Below are 18,242 nucleotides of genomic sequence, written 5' to 3'. Positions count from 1 at the left end.
TAATGCCTAACCTGCAGCACTCTTATTTTAAAACCTGTCTTTCCTGCCCTGGACACCCTTTTCAAATGCAGGGCAGCCTTGAGTGTCATGAAATTGTAACACAACTGACCTCAACTGATGTGTTAGGAACTGGGAAAATGTACACTTCAGAAATGAATTACTTTCTAAATCCTCTGAAATCCTCCTCCGTAAGTCGACCCAGTATACCTGAAGGAGCGTCTCCACCCCCATCGTTCTGCCCGGACACTGAGGTCCAGCGCCGAGGGCCTTCTGGCGGTTCCCTCATTGCGAGAAGCGAAGCTACAGGGAACCAGGCAGAGGGCCTTTTCGGTGGTGGCGCCCGCCCTGTGGAATGCCCTCCCATCGGATGTCAAGGTGATGGAAAACTACCTGACATTCAGAAAACATCTTAAGGCGGCCCTATTCAGGGAAGCTTTTAATGTATGATATTTTAATGTTTTTTTGGTTTCTGTGGAAGCCGCCCAGAGTGGCTGGGGAAACCCAGCCAGATGGGCGGGGTACAAATAATAAATTATTATTATTATTATTATTATTCCTTGCTTTTCTTTCCTCATATAGTTTTGGCTAAGCTGCTCTTCATTAAAGCAAGGCTCATTATGCAGCTACAGTGGAGATGTTCCCAGAGAGACAGAACTATCCCTACCTACAATGTTGGCAGGGAGAATATTAGCTCTCAAATATGGAAAAGGGAAATACATATTATGATAATAAAGAGCAAAGCAAGTAAAGCACAAAATCCTCAGATGTGGCACAGTGAGCCTAGTGAAGTCAAGAAAAAAACCTAGTTGAGCTGCCCAAAGTATAATCAAAATTGATCAAAGCTCATGTGGTCCCATTCATTCTTCCCCAGTGGCAGGTTTTGGTTTTTGTTTTAAATGGGATTAGGGTCAAATGGGATGTGGAGATACAGGATCAAAGAAGTAGAGAAGTGGAACAGTCAATCCCTCTCACAGGGAACTCAGAATTGTAGCTCTGGGAAGGAAATAGGGGCTGTCCAAACAACTGTCCGAATACTCAACAACAGCTCCAAGAATTCTTTGTGGGAAGCCATGGCTGTTCAAAATGGTACCATAGTGCTTTAAATGTGTCCAAAATGTGGAAAAAATCACCTCCCTGCTCATCTCTGTCCTGCCAGAACAAGCAGAGTTGCTGCTTCTATGTTCAGTTGCACTCATACTTCTGTGAAACCATGGCTGGGATTGGGCTAAGCAGTTATTTGAAATATATTAAATAAAATCATAGAATTGTGGAGTTGGAAGGTACCTCAATGGTCATCTAGTCCACCCCCCCCCCCCGCAATGCAAGAATCTGCAGGTGGCCCGTATGGGGATTGAACCTGCAGCTTGTCATTAATAGCACCATGCTCTAACTAGCTGAGCTAACTGAAAATAAAGGTAAAGGTACCTCTGCCCATACGGGCCAGTCTTGACAGACTCTAGGGTTGTGCGCTCATCTCGCTCTAGAGGCCGGGAGCCAGCGCTGTCCGCAGACACTTCCGGGTCACGTGGCCAGCGTGACAAGCTGCATCTGGCGAGCCAGCGCAGCACACGGAACGCCGTTTACCTTCCCGCTAGTAAGCGGTCCCTATTTATCTACTTGCACCCAGGGGTGCTTTCGAAGTGCTAGGTTGCAGGCGCTGGGACCGAGCGACGGGAGCGCACCCCGCCGCGGGGATTCGGACCGCCAACCTTTCGATCGGCAAGTCCTAGGCGCTGATGCTTTTACCCACGGCGCTACCCGCGTCCCCCTAACTGAAAATAGTCCATTTCTAATTCTTCAGCTTTTATTTTTTTCTTGACTTCATGCTTTTACATTGCCCTGTGATTTGTATGAGTGAGTGTGTGTGTGTGTGTGTGTGTGTGTGTTCCGCTTGGGTATTATTTTCATGTGGAGCGGTATATAAGTTCTGAAACAAACACAAAACATTTGAATACTTGCAAAAAGGAAACTTTTCTTTAAAAAAGCAATTTCTTTCTTTCTTTCTTTCTTTCTTTCTTTCTTTCTTTCTTTCTTTCTTTCTTTCTTCCTCCCTCCCTCCCTCCCCCTCTCTCACACAGGGGAAACGCCTTTTTTGGAAGCGTATGCACGTTGTTGTGACACGTGTGTGCATGAATCTCTAAACGCAATGAATACCCCCATCCCGTTTAAAATCAATTTTTCTTATTCATATGCTTGCTTTTTTTTCTTTTTCAAAATTAATAAAACAGTTGCCAGTAAAACCCAGAGGATTCATCAACTGTTACCCGGGAACAAACACGCGTCCTTTTCCTTGCCTTAGACGGCTTCCCAGCCCAGCCTTGGCCCGGAAAGTCTCACCATTCAGCGAGATCTGTACACTACTGTTTACACGGGTAGCTGCGTTCCCAAGAACCCACAACGCCTGCCCTCTCGCTCTTTTCCTAACGCGTCCGGCTTCTCCCGTTGCTAGGTTACACCACCAGGCGAGAGATTTCAGCGCATGCGTAACAGGAGCTTCCCGGGCCAGTAAAGTATAGGCGGGAGGAAAGCAGAGCCTGCTGTAGCTAGTCATAGACTTGCTCAAGTAGACTAGCACACCACTTACAGATTCCGGGTTCGCTTTGAACGCCATCTTTATTTCCGCAGGGGCGGGACTAAAAGCGTCTCATAGAAATCAATGAGAGGGGCAGGAATTTAACGTGCGCCTTCTCTCCACCATTCCAACAAAACGTGGCAGCAATGACAATTCTAGTACCCTTTCCAACTCAGGTCTTAGGTATGGGTTTTTATTTTTATTTTAACTTTGAAACATTTAAAAGCACAACAATCTGCACTCAAATTTTCAGATTAAGATTGCTTTTACGTGCGTGAATGAATGTATATGCATGGCTTTTAATTGTTACCCGTTCTGGTATTGCTTTTTGGTTTTTGGTTTTGTTTTCCACCGAAGAGCGAGGTGGAAGTGTTTCAAATAAATAAACAAACTGAGCCCTGGATTTTCTACTGGGACGTGTGACTTTAGTAGGCTGATCGTTTTATTTATTTATACCCCTCCTTTTCCCTGACAGCGACTTATATTTACAGCAACCCGTAAATGTGTGTGTATGGGAGATTTTTGGTTGGAAATGTAAACCAATCTCATCCTCAGCCGTCGCAGAATAATTGAATCGTAACTTTAAAGACCTTATCTCTATGTAGTCATTGTGTTGCTGATCATGATGACGACGCCGATGACGACGACGCATGCGCAGTTACTAGCAGGGATCGGGGGTTTTGAAAGCTTCTCAGAAGGAGGAGCCTCTGCTCCTCCGTCCGCCTTATTTTCTTGGAAACCCTTTTCGTTATCTCACGCCTACGCCACATTACAGAGGTGGTGTACAAGAGACATACGATCCAGTGTTAGTTCCTAAAACACCCACATTCCCTCTGGTACAAAATAACGCAGTTCCCATTCGGAAATACAGTAATTCACACACAAACACATACTGCATTTTAATTTGTATATGTGCGTGTGTTCATTTTAACCGCACATAATGTGTGCTTTCCTACACTTAGTCACACAGCTGTGAGCTCAAGATTAAACTGCCCCGTTACAAATACCATCATGGACAGCAATAATGTGGATGCACTGCGGAATATCACAGAACAAACGTGAGCAGAATAAATCCACCACCAAAGTAGAATACACCAAACCATAAACTTTATCCATATTCTATTTCCTCATAATCTTCCATACAGGCATGGGACTCAACATCTTTCTTTTGAGAATTTGAACACTGTGACTAAAGTCCCCTTCCACCATAACGGCCTTCACTCCCTTTAGCTACTCTTCAGGAACAGACTGGCCCACCTTCAAAAGTGGGAGTGAGAAGAACCACCATCATTCTCTGTAAAATAAAACCAGTGCTTTTTTCTTTAAAAAAATGTTTAGGGATGCTCTCATTTTGACCCAAGAAAACCACCATTTTATAGTGCAAATTGGAAAAAATAAATACAGTAAATGGACAAAAGTACAAAGATTCAAAAAATGTTTAGGGGTATGCATACCTCTGTATCCCCCCCAGAAAAAAGCACTGAATAAAACCTTAATAAGATTGTCCCCTGCCCCCTGTGGAGCTAATGAGAGTTTGCCTTCACCACTCCATAAACACAACAGAAAGGTCAGAACACGATTAAAAACATTTGTATTCTGCCCTTCCTCCAACTTGCTCAGACACTATATGTGGCAATTATCCCAATTTATTTACGACAATTTTGCAACATAAGAACATGCCATTGGTCCATCTAGGGTTGGGAACCTGTGGCCCTGCGTACATTTGCTGAACTACAGTGCTCATCATCCCTGACCATTGGCCATACTGGCTGGGGCCAGTGGCGTAGCGTGGGTTGTCAGCACCTGGAGCAAGGCAAGTAATTTGCACCCCCTAACCCCTAACCTGCCGCCGCTGCAAGCTTCTTCTTGCTGCTGCCTAGTCTGGTCTGGTGTGGTTCTCTCCCGCGCTCAGCGCTGCGCTGGGCGGCCGCTGCACTGTCCCTCCCCCAGATAGCCCCTTGCTCTCTCTCCGCACCGCACACCTGGCACCCCCCCACACAGTGGGCGGCGACCCGGCAGCTCGGATCGGATTCGCACAGCCAGCACTGCAGTGAGAGAGAGTGAGTGAGCCAGGTAGGGGCAGAGAGCTGAGAGTGCGAGCGCCCCCCCCCAGATGTTGCGCCCGGTGCGGCTGGCCCCCCCTGCACCCCCCCACGCTACGCCACTGGCTGGGGCTGATAGGAGTTGGAGTCCAACAACACCTGGATAGTCATAGTTCCTCATCCATTGTCTACACTTACTGGCAGCAGTTCTGCAAATGGGACATTTCCAGTCCTACCTGGAGATGCCAGATTGAACCTGGGACAGTCTGCATGCAAAGCAGATAGCTATTACCAAGTGACAGCCGTTCCCCTCTTAGCTGTGGCCCTTCTCCTTGTTCAAGGTAGGTTAGGATGTTTGTGCTACTGGCCCAAGATCACCCAATAAGCCTCTTAGCCTGAAACCAGATCTCCTTTGTTCAAGTCCAACAGATGCAGCTTTAGGGGAGCACAACTGGTTCAATTGCACTGGGTGCAGAGCCTCAGGGGTGCCACAGAGGGCATCTCAGCTGTGATGTAGACTGGAAGGTGATGGATGGGGGCTGAATTTTGGCGTCGCACAGGGTGCCACTGAAATTTGAGACTCCAAGGTCCACCACTGAGTCCGACACCAGTGCTAACTATCAAACTGGGTGAAATTATCCCAGAAGTTCACATGCATATTGAGGCATTTTGTAACTGAAGTGCAGGAGGAATTGACGATTCTACTGATCTGAAAGGTGTGATTACATCCAGGGTAATAATTTGTAGGAGCTAATTGGAAAACTGGAGTAATGTAGTCATAAGAATATGGTCTCAGGACATTGGAATATTGGTCTCTTTCTACAGTGGTACCTCGGGTTAAGAACTTAATTCGTTCTGGAGGCCCATTCTTAACCTGAAACTGTTCTTAATCTGAGGTACCACTTTAGCTAATGGGGCCTCCTGTGCCGCCGCACGATTTCTGTCTCATCCTGAAGCAAAGTTCTTAACCCGAGGTACTATTTCTGGGTTAGCTGAGTCTGTAACCTGAAGCGTCTGTAACCTGAAGCGTCTGTAACCCGAGGTTACAGACTGTATTGGCAAGTGATATGCATACTCTGCACTGGGAATATTTGCTTCCATTCATGATTTAATTGTGGACCTGTCACTCATCTCTATTTGTTCATTGTTGCCAATATAAACATTATTCTCATGGGACTATTAGCAAATTGGTATTTGGAATGAACTTTTTAGCCTTCTTTTATCAGAGAGCTTTGCTGTTCAAATTCCTCCTGTGAGAATCTCTTTCTCCACCTTTCTTTCAAATAAGTAAAACAACACATACACACACATTGTTTTATGAAATAGTCAGCCAACCCCCCTCCCACAAAGAATCTATTAGCTTTGTGAAAGAAAACATCCTGGTCCTCATCTCATTCTGCACTGACTATTCAGAACTTGAGTTTCATCTAATGCTATGAACAAATGAATAGCATTTGGCAGTGTGTACTGTGGCAAAGGGATTCATGGCATTTTTCTATTCAAATGTCATGGACAGGTTGGAGGCAGAGGAATGGTGGGAGGAACCCAACAATGAGGGGTCACACAGAGAAAAGAGAGAAGACTGGGAAGAGGAGGTTTCAGAACCTGAAGATGTAACAGGGCTTAGTGAGCTGGAAGAATCTGTGGCAGAGAGCAGTCCAGAACCAGAAGCTGCAGCAGGAGAGTGGGTGGCAGAGATGAATCAGGCTGATGAAAGAGTCATGAGGATCTCCCTCACCTGCTTCAACAAGCTCCTCTCAACCCTTCTCTCCCAGAACCAGAAGAGGCATGAAAAGGGCAGAGAAGAGATTAGCGATGTGCAAACACAATCTCTGATTGCTTGGGAAGAAACCCTGGAGAGGAAGGGGCTTAGGCAGCTGTGGGGAGAGGGTACCTTCAGCCTCAACAACTGCTTCATGGAAGCTAGACCTACTGGAGATGAGTTGCTGGGCTTATTAGGCCTGACACTTCTGTGCAGAACGTGTTTTTGCTAATAATGAGTTAACTCCAACTTGCACAGTGTGATTTACTGCTGGCTAGCTGCTGACATCAAACAATATACAGTACTAGCTTTACCAACAAGAGCACAACTATTTTTGTCACATATATTATGTGCATACAGCACTACCACCATGCCGCTGGTTGCAAATCCATTATTTATTTCCAATATACTCAGTTTTAATCACATACACCAGTGGTGGGAAATCTTTTTCAGACCAAGGGCCACATTGCCTTCTGGGCAGACTTCTGGCAGCCAAATTCCAGCAGAGGGCAGAGCCAGAGACTAGGTGGGAAAACGATTGGAAAATCTACCTTTATACATCGAACTACCGTATTTTTTGCACCATAACTGTCAGGGAACTGACATCGGAGGAAAGGGAAGTGGTAGGGCTCCCAGAGACTGGGAGAGAGTCAACAGCTAAAGCAGGGACCAGTAGGGGGAGCACGGGGTCTCTGGAGGAGGATCTCAGTAATGCTGAGAGAGACGCAGCAGCCCAGGCAGGAAGCAGAAGGGGAGAGAAAGGGGTGAGAGACACTTCGAGCGAAAATAGCGGGGAGGTGTCAGAAGCAACTGCAGGGAGACCTATGCTTCGCCGGAAGCTGTCACGTCGTGAGTCCAGGAGACGCGTTTCCGTTAAGGAACTTCTTTGCTGGAAGCGCTTCCGCAGACAGCCACTGTCGGACTCTACAAGTGACTAGAGCAGACATGTCTGAGGAGCTCTGTCACACACAGAGGTTTGTGGGGTCGCACAAACTCTGAAGGGGCACTATTTTAAGCACAAGCAGCTAATCAACCCCTGACAGCAGTCCGACAGTCTCTGTACGCTGCCTGTGCAGGAGAAGGCATCATGAGCGACCCAGCAGGAGCCGGAGCCGCAGGGGGTGGAGCTGGTCCAAGCTTGGAAGACAGATACCGAGCATTGGAGGTCCAACTTGCGCTGCAGACGGCGAGGCTCGAGGAGAGGAGGGCTCAAGATGCAGACAAGAAGGGGAGAACCACTCAGTTCCCCAGAAAGGTACCAGGATTAGTGCAGAAGTTTGGGGGGGACCCCAAGGATTACCATGCCTTTAGGACTGAAATGCAATATGCCCTGAATGTGCAGTTTGATGAGTTCCCTGATGAGGAATCCCGAGTTGCTTTCGTAATTGGGCATCTTGAGAAGGGGGCGCGAGATTGGGTTCGACCCCTGATGGCAACGCACAACGATATCCTGAAGGACGCTATGAAATTCTTTCGTGCAATGGATGTCATGTTCTCCAGCGATATTGAGGAGGGGGGAGTGCGCAGACAGCTAATGGCTTGCAAGCAGGGAAGCAGATCTGTCCGTGAGTACTGGACTGAATTTACCATGCTGATTCACAGATTGGGGTGGGATTTATCGGCAGCACCCATTCAGATGCTATTTGAAGAAGGTCTTTCTTCAGCTGTGAAAGACGAGCTGGCCAGGAGCCCCAGGGCGGTGTCTATGGATCAGCTGACCAAATCTGCGCTGACCATTGGAGCGCGCCAGGAGGCAAGAGCCTTGGAGAGGCGGGAAGGGAGAGGGGAACGTTGGAAGGAGTTACGCATTCCAGACATTCCTGAGCCAGCTTTCCCGCCGGCAGAGCCGATGGAAATCGGAACAGCCCGCGCGCGCGCAGTTTCAAAGCCCAGTGAGGGGGCGAAGAAGGAGGGAAAGGGACCCCGGAAATGCTATCTCTGCCAACAGCCAGGCCACTTTGCCAGAGTCTGCCCCCAGAGGAAGGAATGGCAAGGGATGGTGGGAACTGTTGAGGGGGAAGAGCAGGGAGAAACGGAGCAGGTAAAAGCCAACGCCTGGTTGCCAGCAGGGCACTGCAGCCAGGCCAAAGAGCAGTGAAAGTGCCCCTTTCCCAAGTGCCAGTGCCAGAAGCTCCTCGACCTGCTCTAGTGATTGAAGTGTCGCTAGAGTTGCAAAATGGACACCCCCTAAAAATAAAGGCGCTGTTGGACTCAGGCAGCTCCTGCAATTTCATGAGCAAGGAGTTTGCGGCTGAACACCAGATACAGACTATCCCCTTAAGCAACCCCCTGCAGGTGACCACGATCGATGGCAGAGAACTGTTGGGAGGAGGCGTCAGCTTGCAGACCATCCCAATGATAATGAGGGTGGCAAGGCACACAGAACTGATAGCGTTTAATGTGGCCACCTTGGGAGGCGCTCCCATTATTTTGGGAATGAGCTGGCTAGCCCTACATGATCCGCTGGTGGGCTGGCATCAAAGAGTGGTTTCCTTCGGTTCCGCACATTGCTTAGAACACTGCAGGGGGGAAAAGGGGTCAGCAGGGGCCCAAGCCACCCTAGCAGGGACGGAAGTGATGGAGAAGGGGAAGGTGCCATCACAGTATGCTGATCTCAGCGACGTGTTCAGCGAGAAGGAAGCTGACCAACTACCCCCGCATAGGCCCTTTGATTGCCAGATCAATTTACTCCCTGGAGCACAGCTTCCTGTAGGCAGGTTGTATGCCATGTCAGACAGGGAGATGCAGGAGTTGCGAGCGTTCATTGACAAGAACCTGAAGAGAGGCTTCATCAGAGAGTCCAAGGCAGCGGGGGGTAGCCCAGTGTTTTTTGTGGATAAAAAGAACACGGACAAGCCGAGACTGGTATGTGACTTTCGGGCCCTAAATGCAGTGACAGAGCCGGTGGCTTTTCCTATGCCCAGGATTGATGATATTTTGACCAGGGTGCGAAAAGGAAAGATTTTTACAAAGCTGGACCTAAGGGGGGCGTACAACCTGATACGTATAAGGAAAGGGGATGAATGGAAGACCACCATGTTCACCCCTTTGGGGGCATTTGAATATCTCGTTATGCCTTTTGGATTACAAGCAGGCTCCGCGTGTTTTCAAGCCTTTATGAACCATGTACTGGGGCCTTTGCTCTACAAGAATTGCGTGGCCTTCTTAGATGACGTGTTGGTGTATTCGGAGAATGAGGAGCAACATGTGAGAGACGTCAGAGAAGTGTTGAGCAGGCTGCATGCCAACAGACTGTGGGTGAAACTGGAGAAGTGTCAGTTTCATACCAAGGAGGTGGAATTCCTGGGGTACCGCTTGTCAGACAAGGGGTTGGCCATGGACCCCGGCAAGGTTCAAGCGGTGCTGGAATGGAAAACCCCCAAGACTAAGAAGGATGTGCAGAGGTTCCTAGGGTTTGGAAACTTTTATCGTAAGTTCATCCGAAACTTCGCTCACCTGACGGCGCCCATCACGGACTGTCTCAGCAGCAAAAAGAAGTTTGTTTGGACGGGGGAGGCGGAGCGAGCGTTTGAGGAACTGAAAAAGGCCTTCGCCTCTGACGAACAACTTCTACATGTGGATTTACAAAAAAAGCTGAGGGTCGAAACAGACGCTTCTGACAGAGCCATAGGGGCGGTGCTTCTTCTGCAGCCAGGGAAGGAGGGGTCCGAGTGGCGACCGTGTGCCTTCTTTTCGCGAAAGCTGAACAAATCGGAGAGAAACTACACGGTGTATGACCGGGAACTTCTTGCGATTTATGAGGCCTTCCGGAGATGGAGGCACCTACTAATTGGTGCACAACAGAAGGTGCAAGTACGCACGGACCATAAGAATCTAGAGTATTGGAGAACTGCGCGAGTGCTCAACCAACGGCAGTTGAGATGGGCCCAGGAGTTCTCCAAATTTAACTTTGAGATTTGTTACGTACCAGGCCAGGAGAACGTTAGGGCGGACGCTCTATCACGCAAACCTGAATATTTGGAGGGAGAGGGTGCACCCGAAGAGACCCATGTCATTCCCGAGGATCGCTGGGTGTGTGGGGCGGCACTGGTGGGGCTAAGGGAACTGATAGAGGGAACGGTGCAGGATGAATATGCCCAGGACAAACTCAGGGGTCTCAGGAGGGAGGGAGACAAACCCGGGGGTTTTGAGGAGAGAAACGGGGCGTTGTACTACAAGGGAGCGTTATACGTACCTGAAGGAGAATTGAGGGAAAAGGTACTCAAGCAACTGCACGATAGCCCCACAGCAGGGCATTTTGGGCAACACAAAACCATGTGGCTGGTTACCAGGGAATTCTGGTGGCCCAAGGTCAGGGAAGATGTGCGGGAGTATGTGAGAGGGTGTGAACGATGTCAACGAGCCAAGGGGGAGAGGCGGGCACCGGCAGGTTTATTAGAACCACTACCCACGCCGGAAAGACCATGGGAGGCAGTGGCAATAGATTTTATGACTGATCTGCCCAGGTCCAAAGGGAAGACAGCCATTATGGTTGTGGTAGACCTGTTAACCAAGATGGCCCACTTTATAGCCTGCTCACATGCGGTCACAGCAGAAGAAACCGCTAAATTGTTTGTGGAAAATGTGTTTAGATTGCATGGTGCCCCCTTGAGGGTGGTTTCGGACCGAGGGAAACAATTTACTTCCAGGTTCTGGAGGAAGCTCATGAGCTTATTGCATGTAGAGGTGAATTTCTCAACTGCCCGTCATCCAGAAACCAACGGGCAGGCGGAAAGAGCTAATGGTGTCCTCCAGCAATATTTGAGGTGTTATGTGAATGACAGAGAGAATGATTGGGTGGAGAAGCTGGCGTTGGCAGAATTTGCCTATAACAATGCGGAGAACGTGTCCACGGGAATGAGCCCTTTTTTGGCCAATCACGGGTGTCATCCCCGAGCCTTCCCAGGGGGGGAGGGGGAGAACTGGAGCGTTCCAGCCGCAGAACAGTTCGTTGAAGAAATGGAAGCGATCCATCGCCAGCTCCAACTTAATTTAAACAGGGCGAAGGAGGAATATAAGAGGCAGGCAGACAAAACCAGAAGGGAAGGAGAAAGCATTAGGGTGGGGGATCTGGTGTGGTTGTCCACCCAAGGGTTACCATTTAAAGGAGGTTGTAAGAAGTTAAGACCCAAAAGACTGGGCCCATTTGAAGTCACGCAACAGGTCAACCCAGTGGCTTTCAGACTCCGGTTACCTAACCACATGAAGTTGCACCCAGTGTTCCACAGATCATTGCTGTCACCGTATATAGGGGACAGAGAGGGGAGGGTCAATAGGGGACCAGCTATGGAGGAAAAAGAACACAGCTACCATGTAGCGGAGATTCTCGATTCCAGGTGGAGGGGAGAGCAAGTAGAGTATTTGGTAATGTGGGAAGGGGAGCCGGAGTCGGAAAACACCTGGGTCAGGGCAGAGGATGTAGATGACGAGGTTTTGATTGAAACTTTTCATCAGAGATTCCCTCGGAAACCCCAGCCAGTGGCGAGGTTCCGGAGGGAATACTTCGCCACCACCGACGAAGAAGAAGAGTTGGAGGGGTTCGCTGATTCCGAGGTGGAGGAGGATTCAGCGAGTCGGAACGAAGACCGATGGAGGGAAATGTTCGAGACGTCGGAAGATGAGGAGGATTCTTTTAGGGGTTTCAGCTCCTCACCGCCCAGAGGAGAGAGTAGGGGCGGGGGAGAGGGGGGCCCTGGAGGGGAGGTGGATGTCAGGGAACTGACATCGGAGGAAAGGGAAGTGGTAGGGCTCCCAGAGACTGGGAGAGAGTCAACAGCTAAAGCAGGGACCAGTAGGGGGAGCGCGGGGTCTCTGGAGGAGGATCTCAGTAATGCTGAGAGAGACGCAGCAGCCCAGGCAGGAAGCAGAAGGGGAGAGAAAGGGGTGAGAGACACTTCGAGCGAAAATAGCGGGGAGGTGTCAGAAGCAACTGCAGGGAGACCTATGCTTCGCCGGAAGCTGTCACGTCGTGAGTCCAGGAGACGCGTTTCCGTTAAGGAACTTCTTTGCTGGAAGCGCTTCCGCAGACAGCCACTGTCGGACTCTACAAGTGACTAGAGCAGACATGTCTGAGGAGCTCTGTCACACACAGAGGTTTGTGGGGTCGCACAAACTCTGAAGGGGCACTATTTTAAGCACAAGCAGCTAATCAACCCCTGACAATAACACTCACTTTTTTCCTCCTAAAAAGTAAGGGGAAATGTCTGTGCGTGTTATGGAGGGAATGCCTATGGGTGGCATGCCTATGGATTTTCCTCCTCTAAAAACTACGTGCGTGTTGTGATCGGGTGCGTGTTATAGAGCGAAAAATATGGTAGTTTCTATACAGACTCATACACACATCTGTATTCAGGCAAGCAAGAGACATTATCAAATTTAGAGAACACATTCCAGGCAGGCAAAAACACCCGTGGAGGGTGCAAAGGTGAGCAAGAGGAGAGAAGGTGTGGCTGAAGAGAAGGTGTAGCCTAAGGAGAGTCCTCAAGACCAGCCAGAGAGGTCTGGACCCTAGAGGGGCACTTTTGGCCTCCAGTCCTGAGCTTCCCTGTCCCTGATTTATATCCTGCTTTTTCATCTAAACGATAATCAAAGCAACTGACAAAAACAATGTAATATTATAATATTAATAGAATAGAATAGAATCTTTGGAACTCCCAGCCTGTTGAGATCAAGCAGGCACAATCACTGTACTCTTTTTGGTGCCTGCTGAAAACATTCTTGTTTAGACAAGCCAACCCAAATGTTTAAAAAGCTGAGGTAATTTGAATCTGTTTTAGTATTTTAACTTCTGTATGTTTTAAAGTATGGTTGTGATTTTTTAAAAATTGATTTTATTGTTTTATCTTTTTGTAAACCTCTTTGAAGTTCTTCACAATCAAGCAGTGTATAAATTTTATAAAATAAATCAATTAAATAAGGTAACAAGTAGAGATAAAACCTCAGTGTTACATCCTCATGCTGGGAGAAGTACTGGCAGAGTTCACTTCTTCTGAGCTGCTTCCCACTTTGAAAATGTCAAAAATCAAATTAAACCCAAGAGCATTAAGTGGGGTGATCACCAGATCAGTTTATAAAACTATAAGGGTGGCTTTCACTGGAAACATAGCAAAGGTTTTCCAGTTGAGATGAAATTGTTATGAAAATGCTTTCTGGAATATAATCACGTTTTGTTTGGAGTATAAATAACTTTATTTCATTTACTATGCAGACCATATTATAGGCAACAAATAAAGTAATACTATATCTTCTTGGGTGACATAAATGTTACCATTTTCAAAAAGGTTTTCAGCATTCATATTGTGGTTTCTCCTTCAGTGATATTTAAAGCCAGTCTTTCTGTTTGTTTAAGCCTTTTGAAGTAATTTATTTTTGGAGTGTCTTCTTGGATCATCACTGTGTGCTGTTCAACGACACAGCAAACCAGTATTTGAGCAGAAATTCCTGTTTTATGCAAACATGGAATGTGACTAGAATGGTGACCCTACTAGAGCATGTTTGATAGTGTGAGTTCTCTAAAATTATTCTCAGAATGCCACTCGCTGATTACTCTATTTTTCGTAGGAGCCCTCTGGCACTAAGGCACCTAAGAACCAGTAGCCAACTCCAGGGCTGCTTTTCCTTGCCCATTGAAGCACTTTGGCTCCTCTACTTGGTTCCTTGAAGCTTTGCAATGACTAAATTTGGGGATGCAGCCATAATTTTGTTTCTCCAGTGTCCCTGAGGCTGCATTTCCACTGTTGGTTTTGTTGTAAGCACTTTTGGCTTTATGTTGTTGTTGTTGTTTAGTCGTTTAGTTGTGTCCGACTCTTCGTGATCCCATGGACCAGAGCACACCAGGCAATCCTGTCTTCCACTGCCTCCTGCAGTTTGGTCAAACTCATGCTATTATATGCCTGTTGTCTTTGTCCATGGAGTTTTCTTGGCAGGGATACTGCCAAGTATCCTGCCGGTTCCTGCTCCAGGTGGATCACATTTGGCCAAAACTCTCCACTATGACCTGTCCATCTTGGGTGGCCCTGCACGGCATAGCTCATAGCTTCTCTGAGTTATTCAAGCCCCTTTGCCACAGCAAGGCAGTGATCCATGACCACTGCCTTGGTTTTATACATCCCCCCAACTCCTCGTTCCTTTTTCCACATCTCAGGATACATCCGTCCCGTCCCACCCCGCAATCCTCATAATATAATGGTTTTCAACTGATGTGCCGCAGTGCCCTGGGGCGTCTTGATTGATGGTGAAGGGAGCCAAGAACAGGACCAATCTCTGTAGCTCCTTCTTTCCTTCCTTCCCATCTCTTAATAGATACTGTAGATTAGATTGTGTAGATTAAAAGAAGTGGCCACTTATGGTGGAAGCAAGGGTTGTGTCATCTGCAGAGCGTGCCTGATGGGAAATGTAGTTCCCGAGCCTTGCCTCCACCTTGGAGGGGGCTGCACTGTCCGCAGACAGGCCAAAGGTGAGCCTCAGAAAGTGTTGGTCAAGGGAGCTGTGGACTCAGAAAGGTTGTAAACCTATGGTTTAACCAGCTTCCTCAACCTCAGCCCTCCAGATGTTTTGAGACTACAATTCCCGTCATCCCTGACCACTGGTCCTGCTAGCTAGGGATCATGGGAGTTGTAGGCCAAAAACATCTGGAGGGCCGAGTTGAGGAAGCCTGGTTTAGGAGTTGGTACTAGGTGCCGCAGGTGAAAGCAGCTATTGGTTACTATTGCTTTGACACCCCCCCCCCAAGGATCAAAGCCTCTCCCCTGAACTGAAGGGACCTTTCCTGAAACAGAAGGATTCCTTCCACTCACAGAAGAATTAACTCTGCACACAACCCAATGTGGAACTTTATTTTCTTGTTTTTGTGTGCAAAACAAAGCATGTAATTTAAAGTTACATATAATTGGTTAGAAGAAGCATTACCATGACTGCCAAAAATCCTTTCCCGATTTATCGAGCCTCCACTCATGTGAGACAAATCAAGTGTGAGTTTTCAGAAAGTTTGTAATCCATAATTATTTGGAACAGCATCTTTCATCTTCATCTTGCAAAGGCATTTAAAAGCAACATGGATTTGTTCATCAAAGCCCCACACATTTGAAAGATTTAAAGCTTCAGAAAAAATTGTGTACTTTTCTGGTTCCTGAAATAATCTTTCCAAATGCACAGAAAGCACCCTGCTGAAGAAGACATTTTTCATTTCCTGAATGATCAGTCCTGGCGTTATTATTTGCCAGACTGCATACTTGAAAGAAGACTTGCTCACATTACTTTTTCCAGAGGCATCAATCACTTTATGTTTATGATCAGCTATGAGTTATGAATATGATCTACTGGCATATTGTACAAAGATTTCCTCATTCGCCTTGCTTGATATAATAACCCTGAAAGGATTGGTAGTAAATAACTTTTTTCCCCTGTTGACTTGTGTAAGAACAAACGTACAACTCGTCATCAAGATTATTACTTCACTGAAACAACCAATATCATTTTTCTTCCCACAAAAATATTCAGTTTTAAATTTAACCCTTGTTTAGCCATTGTTTTAATTGTACCTTAAGAATAAGAGTCTCGAACACTAAGAATTATGTTGGGTTGTGATTCCATTGGAATCACTGAATGAGCTAGATGACCTGACTCAGTACAGTGGTATCTCAGGTTAAGTACTTAATTCGTTCCGGAGGTCCGTACTTAAGCTGAAACTGTTCTTAACCTGAAGCACCACTTTAGCTAATGGGGCCTCCCGCTGCTGCCGCGTCTCCAGGGCCCAATTTCTGTTCTTATCCTGAAGAAAAGTTCTTAACCCAAGGTACTATTTCTGGGTTAGCGCAGTCTGTAACCTGAAGCGTCTGTAACCTGAAGCGTCTGTAACCCGAGGTACCACTGTATAAAGCAGCTTCCTATTTTCTTACTCAGCAGGTGAGGCTTCAGTTAACAACACAAAAAGAGCCGGCTGGATCAGGCCAATGGCCCATCTAGTCCAGTATCCTGCTCTCACTGTAGCCAACCAGATACTCATGAGCCATTCCAGGCAAGCTGGTTTTTGGATGCTTTGGAGTCACATGGTAAAGTGTTTCCATGCAAGTGCACATTGTAACATACACACAATTGCTTCTGCAATATCATGTGACCATCTGCAAAGTGGATCCACTCTGTCCAAATCATAGGAAGAACATCTGAGTCTTTGGAAGCAATAACAAAAAAGCAGAGCTGCAGCAAAAAAGTTATACGCATTCAAGTAAAAAGGCACCAAATAGCATCTGGTCTAATGACAAGATTGTGCAGGGACTAATATCCTTTGTGACCAACAAAAGAAGACTGCTAGCTCCCTGTTCCACAGCAAGAAGAGGAACCCCATTTAAGCTTTCTTCTTGCCAAGCAGCCAGGGGCCAGTGTCTCACAAATATTATAAAAACCATGCTTTACTGTACTAATGTATGTGTGATTTATGCTTCTTTTTGTAAGTGGAGCCCATTACAAGCAGCTGAAGTAAACAAAGTGCTTGGGTTGTGTGCCGTTATGCCTTAATCTCCTTCTAAATTATATTGCTCATTTTTAAAATGTGCACTCATAAGCTCTAGAAAGTGTTGCTTATATGCATTTTTGCTGCTGATAATCAAGCTGATGTGTGTGCTTAAGAGAACCTTGGCTTAACCCTCTATATAATTTGCTATTATTGGAAGCCAGTTGAGATGATTACTAGGGTTTGTGTTTTTTTTCCATCTAGATTGTGCCAGAATCCAAAAAACAGCAGGTAGTCATACACATTATGCTTTCCTTCTTCTATTTTGTGTGTGTTGTTACAAAAGCCTAATTGGATCAAGTATGGGTCATGCGTTGGATCTTTTATTTCTAAATATGTAAAATAACACCCCTCTTCATCTAAATGCCCGTCCTTGGTTTGCTGACGCTATCTGTTCCATATTTCATAACTGGCTGGAATCACCTTTTTTTGGAGAAGGAAAAGAATTGGGTGGAGGAGAGGGATGAGTAAGTGTTAGTGCAGGGATGGGGAAGATGCGGCCCTACAGATGTTTTTGGACTCCCATCTCTCATTATCCCCAAATAGCTTGGTCTATAGTCAGGAAGGGACGCGGGTGGTGCTGTGGGTTAAACCACAGAGCTTAGGACTTGCCGATCAGAAGGTTGGCGGTTCGAATCCCCGCGACGGGGTGAGCTCCTGTTGCTTGGTCCCTGCTCCTGCCAACCTAGCAGTTCAAAAGCACCTCCAAGTGAAAGTAGATAAATAGGTACCGCTCCAGCGGGAAGGTAAACGGCGTTTCCGTGCACTGCTCTGGTTCGCCAGAAGTGGCTTAGTCATGCTGGCCACATGACCTGGAAGCTGTACGCCAGCTCCCTCGGCCAATAAAGCGAGATGAGCGTCGAAACCCCAAAGTCGGTAACGACTGGACCTAGTGGTCAGGGGCCCCTTTTCCTTTACTTATAGTCAGAAAGGATGGGGGCTATAAACCAGGTGTGGGGAACCTTTGGCTTTTGGATGTTGCTGAACTACAATCTCCACCATCCCTGGCCATTGGCCATGCATGCAGGGGCTGATGGCAGTTGTAGTTCAGCAACATCCAGAAGGCCAATGGTTCCCCCTACTGCTTTAGTCTATTGACATCTGGAAGGCCACAGGTTAGCAATTCCTGTCTTAAGGAAATAGAACATTTCCGAACATGACAGGTCTTTAAAAACAAATGTTCCTTCCTTCGGAATACCCCAGCTTTGTATCTGAGCAGACTAGACAGTACCTCCCCAGAGGGACCCTTATTTTTGTAATTGTGATCTGGCAATCGTACTGTGCCTCATTACTCTGCTCCTTAAACCAAATCCTCTCTCAGTGTAAATTAGAATAACTAGCTTTGATGGGAACTGCAGT

General features: G+C 47.2%; 2 protein-coding genes across 6 annotated transcripts in view; one reads left to right on the top strand and one right to left on the bottom strand.

The window, feature by feature from the left end:
• ARMC3 (armadillo repeat containing 3) overlaps positions 1-2,615 on the bottom strand; it is a 64,882-nt gene extending 62,267 nt beyond the window's left edge. Inside the window, exon 1 of the mRNA XM_082193669.1 lies at positions 2,295-2,615. The gene's annotated coding sequence lies outside the window, so the exon portion shown is untranslated. The remainder of the gene's footprint in view (positions 1-2,294) is intronic.
• PIP4K2A (phosphatidylinositol-5-phosphate 4-kinase type 2 alpha) overlaps positions 1-18,242 on the top strand; it is a 204,459-nt gene that overhangs the window by 101,510 nt on the left and 84,707 nt on the right. The gene's annotated exons all lie outside the window — the stretch shown is intronic.

Source organism: Podarcis vaucheri (assembly GCF_965113315.1).
Source record: "Podarcis vaucheri genome assembly, chromosome: 12".
Taxonomy (NCBI): Eukaryota; Metazoa; Chordata; class Lepidosauria; order Squamata; family Lacertidae; genus Podarcis; species Podarcis vaucheri.
Note: the sequence above shows the minus strand (reverse complement) of the source record. Positions and strands in the feature narration are given on the sequence as shown.